At 35.6% G+C, this 12397-nt stretch overlaps 1 long non-coding RNA gene across 2 annotated transcripts in view; it reads left to right on the plus strand.

The window, feature by feature from the left end:
- LOC119874673 overlaps positions 1–11783 on the plus strand; it is a 76262-nt gene extending 64479 nt beyond the window's left edge. For both annotated transcript variants that reach the window (XR_005371659.1, XR_005371660.1), the window contains exons 5-7: positions 2675–2915; positions 4868–4930; positions 11553–11783. This is a non-coding gene — a long non-coding RNA (uncharacterized LOC119874673). The remainder of the gene's footprint in view (positions 1–2674; positions 2916–4867; positions 4931–11552) is intronic.
- The last annotated feature ends 614 nt before the right edge of the window (positions 11784–12397 follow it).

A 12397-nucleotide genomic window follows, 5' to 3' on the forward strand; every position in this document is an offset into this window, starting at 1 on the left:
TTGAACTATCTGCCAACAGATGAACATATGGTTACTTTTTCTACTAATAAATATTTCTACAGATATGAGACTAATGAAGTGCACAGTGATACTGCCTTTTCATGATTATTGAATACATAATTTTCAAGAGATATGAATAGATTTAGGTCATTTCAAGCCCAGCTTCATAGAAAACCACCTCACGGACCGCACCTTGCTTAGCACATAGCATATAATGAAAGAACGTGACATAAACACATAATTACAGAAAATCGAATTAAATGTGTAGATTTTTGGAGGGAGATACTTCACGCTCATTACACCTAAATAATTTTTTAAGGAGAAAATGTCATGTTACTTGTATTTCAATGGTCTTGATGTCTCATATTTGGGTCCTGCTAGCCACCAAATAATAAAAGGATCTTATGGTCAAGAAGCTGTTCCATTTTTATTTCATTTCAGTCCTAGCGAGATAGTCTTGATGTTAAAAGCATTTTATATATATTTTTTTTATGAGATTATAAGCTCAGGATTTTCTTTTTTTTTTTTTTTTTTTTTTTAGATTTTATTTATTTATTCATGATAGTCACAGAGAGAGAGAGAGAGAGAGAGAGAGAGAGAGAGAGGCAGAGACATAGGCAGAGGGAGAAGCAGGCTCCATGCACCGGGAGCCCGATGTGGGACTCGATCCCGGGTCTCCAGGATCGCGCCCTGGGCCAAAGGCAGGCGCCAAACCGCTGTGCCACCCAGGGATCCCTAAGCTCAGGATTTTCTGATCTCTCTCTATTTTTCTCCACTTCAGGTTTTCTCCCAGGTAATAATATAGCTATTTGATAGAAATGTAGCCATCTTATGATTTTCTTTTTAAGTGGGGCTCCACATTTTTCACAATTTGAAACAGTAGGCACAGCAAAGTGCACTGGAGTGGAAAGAGAGAAAGTATGGGAGCAACATGTTCTCCTGAATGTCTCAGGAACCCAAAGTCTTAAAAGAATTCTTTTTGATTTTTGGTACCGGACATGATAGTCTCCCTAAATATTTTTTGAAACCAGTTGAAACCAGTCTTGTTTCCTTTTATCACTTATTTTCTCTACTTTCTGCCATTACCGATTTTGGGGGTATGTTTAGGTTTGGTACTTTATTTATTATTTCTAAAACTGACTTCGGTGTTTCTATTGTTTGGATTTTCTCTCCCCTTTGTTCTTACTGTTTGCTTTTCCACTTCTACTCATTTTGAAGTATCTACTTCATGCTTAATAATTTCTTAATCTAGTTTTTTGTGGTCTTCATGTTTTCACTTTCGCCATTTAAAACTTTACACAGTAGAACTCAGGCCCTCCCTATTTATATTTTGTCTGAACAATACATATATTTTACTTACAAATTTTAAGTAATTCAGTATCCTAAATTTCCTATATTATCCATATTGCTCTTGAAAATTATTTAAATGGTGGGCTTTTCATAATTGTTGAGACAGTCTTAAAAATTTGTGAATAAAAATTTAAGATATAAATGGAGACAATTAATATGGCATAATTGTCTTCATTTTTATCAGAGAGTTCTGTCTCTGAATTTTATTTTAGACTAATAAGCCATCTAGGTTATACCAAGTGGTTTATTAGATTTTATGAAAGTCAGAGCCTCAGAATACCTATAATAGCATAAATGAGATGGATGAACTGGAAACCTCAGGATAAAATAAACATAAAAGAAACATTTCAATATGGTCTTTGGTGAGGCTGGGGATTAGGTGTGCTTACAATTAGGTACATTTCTGAAAACCAAACTCAAGGACTAAGATTGGGTTTGATTTCAAACAATCCCTCCATAGCATATGCATTGGTTGCTATGCAACACAATTTAATATCAACAAATGATGCCAAGTGATTTTTGCATACTGTAATTGGCTTGCAAGTTTTGCTGCTTGAAAATTGCAAAGAGAACATGGTTATTTAAATTTAAATGGCTATGTTAAAAATGCTAATTTTCATAATTAAAAAAAATCCACTACAACACAAAACCTACATCTTAAAACTGAAGAAAAGAACTGCCTTCTGTGATAATAAATGTGCAACAGTCTGGAAAGTTTCTCTTCAACCCTTTGGGAAAGCATAGAACATATTGAAATAACTTTTTATGCTGGTCTACTCACCTAGCTTCTCTGATGAGTTGGCTGTGGAAAGCCTGTATAGAGGCAGAGCTCAATTAGTGTAATTTATGTATCCTTGGACGTCAATCATTCCTGTTGAGAGGTGGGACTCGTAAGCTCTCAGTGCATTAATTAAGAGCTCATCTCAACAGAGCCATCTTTCTACCTAAGGACCAAAAAGAAAGTTTTAATTAGATTTTTAAAAGCAAGTATGTCATATATGAAAGCAAGTATAGTACTTTAGTTGGTATGCGAAGCAACAACTGGAAGGGGATATTCCAAACAATACAAAGGGCACAGGTGTTCAATCATCTGCCATCTTACCAGTAAAAGGGGGGAGGGGGAAGCAACCATGTCAAACCTTGGTTTCAGCCCTTGGAAATCACTTCACAGAAATAACTAAAGTTTTGACTGTGTGGTTTCATTGCCAACATAATTATTGGACCCCTGTCTAATTATTGATGCAGAGCTGATGCTGATCAAGTGGAATTACAACGTTGAGGACAGACAGTGTTTTTTTCTCTGATGGCTGGCTTTTTGTTCCAGGCGAGCTTCGGACTGAATATGCAGTGGGCAATACAATGCAAGTTCAGCAAAACGGAGTGAGGAAACTTGCACAACACATCAATTTCATTGGTTCGGTGATGGAGTGAGCGTGCCGTTGTTTGCTAACCTAAAAATGTAGGGACTCCAGAGAGGTAGAAAACTAGCAGGGCTCACTGGTGTCAGCTGCTTGAGAGAGGCCGTTCTCCTGGAATGGCTTGTGTGAGGCCATCAAGCATACTCGGTAGGGCTCACTTGGGAAATAATAGATACATTATTGATTAAAATATTTATAAATTAAGGGAGGGAAACAAATTTTAAAAGCTAGTTCGGATTCTAGAAGGGAATTATATATCTACTAATAGCTATTAACCCCTCCCTCTTCATAATTAAGGTGGGGAGGTCAGGATGCATGCTTGGGAGAATAAAACCAACTGAGTTTGCCAATGTCAAGAAAAAAATCAAATAGAACAAAAGGGAAAAAAATATGGGTCAATAGACACACTGTCATAAGTCACAGATATAATGAATAAATTACCCAAAGCAGAACATTCCAAAAAATCAGTCCCAGAAAAAGTAGGGATGCAAATTTTGTGCTTTCAGCAAGGTTATAGACGATGGAGAAACAGAAGTCCAAGCACAAGGAGAATAAAATAAATGATGTAATAATTATAAGGGGGTTTCTAACAGGGACGATTAGTGCAAGGGGAAGGTGGCTCAGAACACAAGGGACGCTCTGCTCCCTGCCTCAACAGAACAGAACGTGTGTTCCAGTGTTCACATTGCTATTATATTTCACTTTGGTTTTCCGAGGGAGGGTGTTTAGAAAATCCAGTTAACGTATATGCTATAAATTTACCACCTAACTAGCATACTTGACACAAACTGAATAACTGCAACAAACCTGACAAAGGAAACTATAGATTTTTATAGGCAGATGGTTTGTGCAGTATGTTTCTAAATGATAGTATATAAGGAAAACATTACTATATAGACCATTTGTCAAAAGAATAAAGCTGGAAAATTGTAACTCATCATTTATGTTAATGTTCATAAAGATATTTTATAATCCTTTCTCTACTCTTTCCCCTCACATATTTTCCCAGCTATTTTGCCTCATTTATTGTGCTGTATAATGTTTATTGCACAATACATAGAGTAGTACTCCCCAGATACAAGTTGGCAACTCCGCTGGTTACACCAATCTTGTGTGCCTGAAAAATTTATGTAATACAACATCCCGCGTTTGAGTACCATTTCTGTGTCCTTCATTGCATCTTTTTATTTGCATTTAAGCCAGGGTATATTACTAAGCTAAATCACCTCTTTATTCCACTAAAGGATGTCTAAATGGTAATATTAAATTAAAACACAGTTTTGTGTTTTATGACTGTGTGCAATTTGGGTACCTCAAGATTCTGTTTCCCAGACAATGTTTAAGTTGTCTTTATGATGGACGAAGGACAGGACAATGTTAAAATTAATGAATGCTTAGTACAACTTTTTTCAAAGAAGAAATACATCATGACGCACTTTTCCATCAGGTGTTAGCTTTTTATGCTACCCTCCCCCTCCAATTAGTTACAATTAGTTTTCTAATCTGGAAGGACCTTTTAGCAAACCTGACCATAGCGCCTTTGTTATACATTCCCTGTCAGTTACTATGAACTGTGTTTCTTAGGAGCATGGCAGACGGAATGGATGTCAGTGTAGGTAGTAAATTTGCATGCTTTTAGCCAAAGATATGACTTTTCTTACTACTTAATTTGCAGCTTCAAAATAACCCAACTGTATGTTGCTAGAGGTAGAAGCAAGCCTTTTCCTAAATGAAATTTCCTTGTTTTTCTCTAAAACCCTTTCTCTACTTAATGGCACCATTTAAATTGGCTAAAGGCGAAGGCCAACTCACATTATAACTGGAACAATGGATCCATACTAGGCTTTGTGATTTGCTCTGAAATTGCTTGTAAGGATGCCATGCTATTCCAAGGAAGGAACTTTTGGTTCATGCTTGGAGAATGGTCTTCCTGATGGAAGACCTGGGTTTATCTTCTGCTCTACCCTATCTAAGAAATGACATCATATTTCAGAGATTCTAAATTTGTGACCCCATCAGGTCATTGCCCAAGACTCTTATCTCCTCAGAAAATGATTCTGCGTTACTAGCTACACACTTATAATCTTTTCCTTTTTTAGTGGCCACCATGACAGCTGCAGGACAAGAAAATAGATGGCCTTGTCTTTTCTCCAAGGGTTCTGGTGAGCCTCCTCTATTTCCTGGCATTCTGACAGGGGTCATTGATATGTATAATTTGATGAACTGGATGTTGATTAAAAAAAAAAAAAAAAAGTAGGCCCTGGCAGTGACATCACGAAGACTCAATTTATTTCAATTTAAATTTTAATTCATTTGCTATTTAAGAATAGCATAGTTGGAGTTGGTATTATTGTGTTGTTAACTGTATTTGAGTGAATACAGCCACATGAAGCTATATGGTTCCGAAAACAAAGACTTAGAGTACATTTTACTTATAGAATAATTTTTACCAGGTGGGCCAGTAAATTCTTTTGAACATTTGGCTAATTCATTCAGTGAAATCAGTCAAGCTAGTATATATTAATTTGCCACATTTTGTATCCTCGTGGGACTTGTATCCAAAGGCAAACTATAATGAAGCTGTTGATAAAAATAACCCAGTTCTATGTTGTCTTATCACTGGTGATTAAGTGTGAAAGAACAGGTTGATTGTCTGACCTCCTCTACTCATTTTGAGAAGTTATATTGGAATAGAAATTCATTTTTAGGACATATCTTGCGAAAAAAATATGGACATTAAAATAGAACACTGGATTCAAGAACACGTGTATCATTAAATATAAACTGGGACTTCCAGCAGCCTTTAAAGGACAAAACCACCAACTCTGAGTTTATTTTATAATTCAGATTGGCAATTATGAAATGCATTGTCAGAGATTTTTATATTTAACGAGATTCCATAGGAAAAACTTTGCAGATACTGATTCAACCTAGGAATGCGAAGGAAAGACAAAGCAAGTCTAAGTGTCTTAGAATGTGTAGGTTTGGAGAATGAGACTGGGCTAGTGCTCTGCAAAATCTACTTGTTTAGATAGATTTTTCCCTAAGCCATAGAGAGATGTTTGAGTGGGTTATCAGTCTTTTATCTTTGACATTTTATTATTTAGTTTTAATGCTAAAATATTTTATTGTACATGAGCCTAGAGGTTTTCTACTTTGATATGTTTATAAGACAGAATAATAAATAAATGATGATTTAGTCCAGTATTGATGTCAGGATTGTAGTAAGCTACATATTTTTTGAATCTTTTCCCAATTGTGACTTAGGAAAATTAGTTTCTAGTTACTTTTTTGACATCTAAATTATTAGGGAGAGAAGAGTCCCCTCCAACAGTTTTATGGGCTTTAGGTTATGTAAGTAACTCCTACTAAAATGTATTTGTACTGAATGTCTCAAGTACCAAATTATGTTCTTGTAACTCTTCTACAAGTTTAATAATAAAAGGGGGCAGTGATTAATGAAGTTTATTAAGAATATATTTGAATATGATCTTGGAATTAAAGATCAGTCTCTCATAATGAAAAGTTTGGCAGTTAGTGAAACTATTCACTCTACAGGTGAAACCACAGTGGTGAAAACCAGTAAGGTAAGTCCATATTCATTTATATTCTTAAGCAATATATTTTTTTCATATACTCTCCTTTTTCTGTATTCATGTAGATTGTATAAGTGGGCATATTAGCATACGCTACCCATACCTGTTAATTGCATTTTTATTAATGTAAGTGATTTTATTATAAAGAAGACTGAGAGTGGGGAACTTTTTAATATTCAACAAATATCGCCTGTTTCCAAATAAGTTTGTAAATGTCATGACATTTGAAAAACTTCACTCTTTCATCGTGGTATAATTGACAAATAACATTGTATTAGAATCAGGTGAGAACATAATGATTCGGTATTTGTATACAGAAAGCTTCACTTTTATTAGGCCATTTCCTTAAAATCCCTGTAGAAACTATGCACAGGATATTTTTCAAAGAGCTTTGGGTTATTCTATCATCCATTTCGACTATGAATGTGAAGAATTATTTCTCCTGTTTTTGGAGAAAACCAATAGAGACTTTGTTTTCAGTGATCTAGAAAATCTTGAGATACTTTAGGGTTATATTTAAGTAGTTATGGCTTCGTATAAAAGATGAATCACTTTAAAAACTGGTCTCCTCCAGTCAATATCATCCAAACAGGAAGTCTTCAATATATCTGTTTGCATGTATATGTTTAATGTCAGGTAAAAACCTTCAACATCTCCCTTTGTCCAATAAGTGTGCAAGTGGTGATGATGTGGGGTGTAAATGATACTTTCACTGGTTCATTCACAACGTATATTTCTAGAATGAATTTTTATTTATCCCCCAAGTAAGTGCCCAGCACTCTTCTATGTTCTGAGAAGTAATGAGTAAAACAGATGAAGACCCTGCCCTCACTGAGCTTCTATTCCGGTAGATGTACAGATGTTCCCTGAGACCTAGATATATTTACCCAGTCTCCTCTTCTATCTATTTTATGTGCTATGGCATCCTGATGCTCTTATCAATTCAATGATTTTCACTTTCCAAAAACATTTGAAAACATACTTTGTGTTGAATTCTGATTTGCCACCTAAGATGATTGAAAAAGCAATTCTAAATTACTCCTAGGCATTCAGTATAAAAGGAAATTTTCAAAGATACGTTTATGGCTTAATAATTAAATCTGGGTGAATATGCCTGCTGGGAACTTCTGCAATAATAAAATAGAATGGCAGGTTCCAAGCTGCAAACAAAGAACTTTTTCTTTCAAAGATCTGAGTCACAGCATATTAGTATTTAATAGATTTTACATTTTTAAAAATGCATAATGCCAGATTTTCATGGTAAGGAGTCTTGAATTATTATTCAAGTACAATCCAAAAGAGTCTAAAAAAACAAAGAGTGGGAAGAAAATACTCAACAACGTAATTATTTCCAGAGACTCTCAGTGGCTGAAACAGTCTGATATGATTGCTCTGATCTCAATTCTAGCGCCTCCCCCTTCCTTACTCCTCTGCCCCATAAGATACTCAGAGTATCAGTCTTTTTTTCTGCCATTTACAAACTAGTGCAGATCTGGTTAAAATGTCTAAATAACTACACGTGATGCCCACAAAAGGAAATGGCCATCTGGCAACAGCATTGATTTTGACCCAAGGACCTCAGAGTGCTCAAGTTTTATGAAAAGCTAAAAAGGAAACCATAAAAGGATGCATGAATTAGCAACTTCTCTTGAGGCTTAGTGAATTCAGTCACCCTTTTCTGATAAAAACAGAAAAATGACACTCGTCAATAGTGATAAGCAACAGCTGGGGTTATAAAGATATGTAACCTTTCCAAGGGTTTCAAAGATACACCTAAATTACTATAAAGAAGATTCCATAAAATACCTGCATTTTAAGGTCATGTTTTAACATGAACAGATTAGGGAATTAGACTTAATTATACATTTATATCATTTATATCTATCAATACTTATCTCTTTAACCATCTTCAGAAGTCAAAGAAAAATAAAGTTCAACCTTCCCTCCATAGTAATAAGTGTAACTGGAAGAAATTTGCTTCTATAATGATTTTAATTCCAGAGGTCCAAGGACAGAAATGCAGCTCCCAATCATCCTCGGTATTTTCAGGCCATATAAAATCACAACACTTTAGGGTACTCTCAGAACAGTTAGGCGATTCTAATTTGTGTCCACTCTCCTCCTTCATTTCTGTCTCCATAAATAATGGATAAAGCAACAACGGGTCTTGGCTGACTTTTTAATTCTAATATACAAAAATTATCTCCTGGAAATAAATTAACGTCTATACAATAGTCTGCAAATGGTTTGAAAGTAATTTGGTGGTTGGTGGTTCTTAAGATGCTCTATGTGTTCTATTTTATTTTTGAGTCAATTTATCACTACACTTATCTATTCACTTCATCCCCAAGCTCCCATCCTACTCCCATCTCAAAATCCAAGTTCTTGTCACACTGAGGCAGAGACTCATTCATTATTTTTGGCCCTTTTCTTGGTTTGCTATCCAATTTTCTATTAATTGGTATTAACTGACATATCAACATTACAAATGCAAACGCTATGCAAATATCAAATGGAAAGCTTTTTTTTTTTTTACAAGAAACACAATTGATAGCTGTGTAAATATAATAACTGTACTAGAGTTTACCTGATTCATAAAAACGGTGTGGGGGGTTAGTGGATTTTCAAGGCAATGGCTGCTTCACCCATTATGAATCGTTTTATGTTTTTATTTTATCTTTTTTTGTTTGGAATCTTAGAAAAAAATGAAGACATCACACATTCCTGCACTTAAGAGACTGTCAAAGGAAATAAAACCATAAAACCAAAATAACCTGAATTAAGTGAATAGAAAGATGCCCCTAGCTGTGTTGAAGTGGGTGAGACTGTCCTTCCACTATGAGGTTCATAATCCTATTCTGGTGTGCTCTTCCTCTGAGAGCAATTTTTAAGTTCAACATCTTTTTTTGCCAAGGTCAGTTGGTGTGCTTCTTGCCCACCATTTATCTCTTCTATTCTCCTAGTCCCGTCTCCTACCACCTATCCGTCCAATCAATTCTCAGCCCATTGCTATTGCTATTGGGTTTCCTGCCTCAGGCTATAATTAAAGCAAATTGGAAGAGGAAGTAGGGGAAATCTGACAACTAATTTTGTGTCTGATAAGTAAAATATATGCAGAAAATTTTTTTCTTGGACTCATATTCTTTTTCCTTTCCCATTTAATTTTAGATTCCTTCTGCCTTTGAGGCTTTTATGTAAGTTAGGGAGATTGATATATAAATAAAATACAGTCTGGCCATATCCCATTCATCCTACATACTCCCTTAAGTTATAGAACTGACTCTGGTGCCCAGGGAGGTCAGACCACTGAAACAATAATTTTCAGTGTAAAGTTTATTTATAATAACGTTCATTTGTCCCTTAACTGCTTTGTTGATATATAGTACAGTAGACTGTAATCATTTTACTTTATTTTATATATGTCTTCTCAGTAAACAGAACTGAGCATTCACTTCCTTTTAATCAGCCACCCTTGGAAAAATCAAGCCCATGTGACAAGAGCCATCATAATTCAGCATATTAAGTTAGAAACCCACACTATCTTACCCAGGATAGACATTCAATAAATATTTGTTAAACTGAACTGAACTTTAGAGATTATACCCTTATTAAATAACATTTGAATAATGTTTTAAATAATCACTTGTTAAAATGTTTACTCACACATTAAAGAGAATCTTCATTAACATTAATATTTAGTGGAGATTCCTGTACATAGCATATTTGTCGATTTCATAAAATAATATAGAACTTTAAAAGTATGAATCAGTCCTGATTTTATTTTTTTTAAAGATTTTATTTATTTATTCATGAGAGATACAGAGAGAGGCAGAGATATAGGCAGAGGGAGAAGCAGGCTCCATGCAAGGAGCCCGATATGGGACTTGATCCCAGGACTCTGGTATCATGCCCTGAACCAAAGGCAGATGCTTAACCGCTGAGCCACCCAGGCATCCCATTTTTCAAAAAAACTTATTTATTTATTTATTTATTTATTTATTTATTTATTTATTTATTTTATTTTTATTCATGAGAGAACACACACACACAGAGAGAGAGAGAGAGAGAGAGAGAGGCAGAGACACAGGCAGAGGGAGAAGCAGGCTCCATGTAGGGAGCCTGACGTGGGACTCGATCCTGGGACCCCAGGTTCATGCCCTGGGCCGAAAGCAGGCGCTAAACCGCTGAGCCACCCAGGCGTCCCAGTCCTGATTTTATATGGCTTTTTGCCCCATCCCCCAAATTGGATACAATCTGAATTAAAGAATCAACAAGACTCTCAGTTGTGATTCTGTCATTGGTCATTTGTACAAAAGTGATTTAAATGATCATAATGAATATCCAGTTCATCTGGGTGGTCTGCAAATCATAATCTAGAATAGGGTTTTTATGATCTTTTAAAAAGATTTTATTTACTTATTTGAGAGAGAGAGAGAGAGAGAGAGAGAGAGAGCATGAGTTGGGGGAGCAGCAGAGGGAGAGGGAGAAGCAGACTTCCTGCTGAGCTGGGAGCCCGATGGGGGGCTTGATACCAGGACCCTGAGATTATGAGCTGAGTCCAAGACAGATGTTTAATTTACTGAGCCACCTAGGTGCCCTGACGTTTTTTATAATCTTTATATTGTCTCCAGAAATGCCCATTTTGCACACTGAACACTGTTGTTAAGGAACAGTCAAGTAAGTATGAGAATCACAGGTCTTACCTTTTAAAATACATAAATGGCTTGAGTCACATTTTTACTTTGCTGTCTGAATAGCTTCAATCTCACAGCTTAATTTTGGGAGTTGCCTTAGTCACATGTACAAGTTATTCTAGAAGTCTCTTAAAAATTAACTGTGTTAATTCTAGAATGCAGCCTTCCATATTGTTCATAAGATTTAGATTATATTAAACTATAAAAGTGTAAAAACTATCTAAATAGTAAATTTTCTACAAATCCTGAGGAATTATAAAAAAAAAACCACACACACACAACAAAATGAAGCAACCAAAATCTATGGCAGATGGCTAGTTTCTCCCCTTTCTCCAAATGCATTTCTCCCTTCTCCCTGGGGACATAACTATCTAACCAGAAAATAAAGTTCCAGCTTCTTTAGGGGGTAGTGTGACCATGTATTTAAATTCAGGTTAATGGAATGTGAGTAGTCATCTTTCTCCAGACATTGGCTTTTCCACTTTTGTCATCAGCTGGAAGATGCACAGAGCAACAAGATGGAGGTGCTTGCTTCCCCAAATGACCCCATGGAGAAGAGGCGCCCCACCAGCCTAGACCAGCTGACTGCCACGTGAAAGAGGAATGCATTCTGTATTATTTAAGATCTGGTGTCTTGGAGGTCCCTTCATAATTTAACTTAATCTTCACCCTACTATGTCTGTGAATGATATGGTCATAGAAGTTTCTTTTGTAATATAAAGCAATGGGAACAGTCTGGTGGCACTTTCACAGTCCTCTGAAGAGTATATTATGAACTTTCATTTTTTAGGGTGTCTTTATGTTAATAGAAGTTTCCCTTCCACTGCATTCTTTTATTGGTTCTTCACAGGAAGAAGGAGAGAAGCACAGAGGTTCTAGAGTCATTATGGGAAACACAGACTATGTCACCCTCATTAGTTATTCAGATGATGTCAATGCTCCTGACTATCTTTTGAGGTCTGATCAAATACCACTTGCTCAGAGATAATATTTTTACTTTTCCAACTAGTTTAATGATTTTTCCTTTTTATGAATGCCCATACAATTGTATCTGTACTTGGGACTTTCTGGCACTTACTGGGATTACACGTAAACTTTGTCCTCTATGAAGAGCCAAGGTCCCTCAATGAAGAATTTATATCTGACTTATATCACTGTTGAATTCACAGTATTTTGCATGTACTTAAAGCAGCATAAATATACACTGACAATAACAGTGAATAATAAATTCTCATTTATTAAATTATAAAACATCCCTTATTATGCTTAAGGAAATAATATCATGATGTAAATTGGATATAAAAAAAAACATTCCACTCTAACCCAGAAGCCATATAAA

This window comes from Canis lupus, chromosome 16 (assembly GCF_011100685.1).
Source record: "Canis lupus familiaris isolate Mischka breed German Shepherd chromosome 16, alternate assembly UU_Cfam_GSD_1.0, whole genome shotgun sequence".
NCBI classification, from domain to species: Eukaryota; Metazoa; Chordata; class Mammalia; order Carnivora; family Canidae; genus Canis; species Canis lupus.